This window comes from Limulus polyphemus, unplaced genomic scaffold (assembly GCF_000517525.1).
Source record: "Limulus polyphemus unplaced genomic scaffold, Limulus_polyphemus-2.1.2 Scaffold354, whole genome shotgun sequence".
Classification (NCBI taxonomy): domain Eukaryota; kingdom Metazoa; phylum Arthropoda; class Merostomata; order Xiphosura; family Limulidae; genus Limulus; species Limulus polyphemus.
The window spans coordinates 659,759-662,433 of record NW_013665964.1 but is presented as its reverse complement, the minus strand read 5'-3'; positions in this window follow the sequence as shown (position 1 = coordinate 662,433).

The following is a 2,675-nucleotide window of genomic DNA, read 5'->3' as shown; positions in this document are numbered from 1 at the left end:
AGATTTCAGGAAGGGACGTGAACGTTCGAGAAGATGACGTGTTACTAGAGTCACGTGACTTCCGCTGTCGTAACAGTACGTTAGAAGAAAGATCTTCAAGCAAAATCTCATCCATCATCTTAATTAATCTTACCTAGTTAGAGACGAACAGCGAAAGTCAATCCCAATGTCATATTATAGGCTGACACGTGTAAGAATAATATATTGGTGAAATGACAAGTTAGTTCATTTCAGTAATGTAGTAACGTGTAGCGTCGCTTTCACCTCTACAAAATTATTGTAATGTACTCACTGAAATTACTGTTTCTTACGTTTCTATTCAAAAATTACTTTAACGTGAATTTAACGTGATTCATATTCACAAGAACGAATAAAAGTTGCAAATGCCGTCAAATTATTTTTATTATCATCTGAATGATATCTGTTTGTGCTTATGAATCTTTACGTTCATGCTCCCATTGGCTCAGCAGTAAGCTTGAAAGCTTAAAACGCTAAAATTCGGAGTTAAGTCCTTGCAATTGTTACAGCAATAATAAAAAGAAAAGATAGCTCGTTATACAGCTTTGCGCCTGAAAACAAACAAACAAAGCAAATGGCTTTTAAAACACTGCATTCTTTGTTTGAATATTAGTGCCACATAACGATAAATAATATGGAATATTGCAAGCAAAAGTAAAAATAAAGGTTCATTTTCAATTTCCTGTTCAAGTGTTCTTGTCATTTAATGTGGATCAGTGGTAAGCTCACGGACTCGCAATGCTAAAGTCAGGCATTCGATTCCTGCGGTTGACAGTGCGCAAATAGTCCATTATGTAGCTTTGCGCTAAGAAACAAACAAAATGAAGTGTAAACAACAAAATTTTGTGTACGTAGACTCAACTGATCTCCTATTATGCAAAACAGGTCTTTTGAAAATGTTCCCTTTTGTAGCCTGTCTTCGTGTTCAGAATAAGATATTTGACATGTTTTTTGTTGTACTTAAAAAGTTATTGTTATCTAAACTATTCAATAGTATAAAGAGGTGTAGGAGGAAAATTGAGAACTGGAGGAGGGGGGCAAGGTTTATTTGACTGAGCGAAGCGAGGTAACGTGCGCTACACAATTAGGCTCGCATTAGGACTTTTGAAGTTTCTGGGTTCTGGATTGACTTTTATGAATTTTCTTGCTTTTCCTGAAGAGTGATTTTTCTAATTTTGATATCAAAATTAGAAAAATCACTCACACAAAAGCAAGAGAATGCATAAAAGTCAATACAGAACTCAAACGCTTCCAGGGTCCTAATGTGTAGCGCATATTATCTCGCTTCGCTCAGTCAAATAAGCCTTGCCCCCCCCTCACATTTCAATCTGTCCTAGTAAAAATGGATCAAAATTAGAAAAATCACTCACAGAAAAGCAAGAGAATGCATAAAAGTCAATACAGAACTCAAAAGCTTCCAGGGTCCTAATGTGTAGCGCATATTACCTCGCTTCGCTCAGTCAAATAAGCCTTGCCCCCCCCTCACATTTCAATCTGTCCTAGTAAAAATGGCCATTTTTACTAGGACAGATTGAAAAGAGTGGAGGCGAGTCCCCCGTTTCTTACACCACTGGTGTATGTGGAGACTCCAAATACTTTTTAGTTACAGAACAATCTCTTTCTTTTGTTTTTTTTGGTTCACTATACGGAATGATTTCAGTTTGTCTGTATCAGTTATTTGTGACACGATTTGTATTAATTTTAATGCATAGAGGCTTAACCAGTATGCAGATACAAGGAGTTATTATTTTAAGTATTTCCAACCTACGGGATTTTCTGATGGTAAATGAGATATATTGTCTTTTTAAAATACACATGTGCGCAAATGTTTGCATCTTGTGTATCAAATTCATTTAAGTTTACAAGGTTTTGGATGGAAAAAAATAGCATTTTTGTGGTTAAAATCAACGTATTATTTTGGAAGTTTCGCCGAATTATTAGAATAACACAATACTTTTACATTATTTATTGAATTTCCGTGTGTATATTATTTCTGGTGGATAAAGCAAGGGAATTGATTTTACGCGACAAAAATTTGGTCACATTTTAAAAGCATATTTAGAATTTGGAGTACTTTGCAGGAATAAATCAAATTAATGTATCTTTTACTCTTGTCTATCGATTATCAGACTAGCTGGGTTAAAATATGCAATGTTTTAGTTGAAAGTTTATTTATATCAGTCGTTTGTCAGACAAACAGTTTTATAGTGTAGAGCGTATTATCAGCTTTATTGGGACGATTTTAAGAGTATGCAACAAACTCTTTCCACTGCTATATATTCATACTGACAGATTATAAAGATATGTTCATATCGGGGATTTAAAATTATAAAGAAGGACGTATATATTGTACTTAATGGCATTGGATATAAAGGAATATGGATCATCTCGGAGCACCAGGACCATCCGGATAGAGACTGGAATAAGTCGTACTCCAACCGTATTAAGCAAAGTGTCGTGTCCTGTAACAGGTGAGAATACTAACCCAAAGTTCACTAGCAAAAGCCGTCTACGTGCCTCAGGTAACTTAATCAAGAAGGCTATCCATCTTGAAAAGCAATATAAGTTGTCCTCGTACACTAGATGGGTTATGGAAAAACCAGAGAGGAGTAATGAGCTTACAACGGAGCAATTTGCAATGAAAACTACGATGTAGG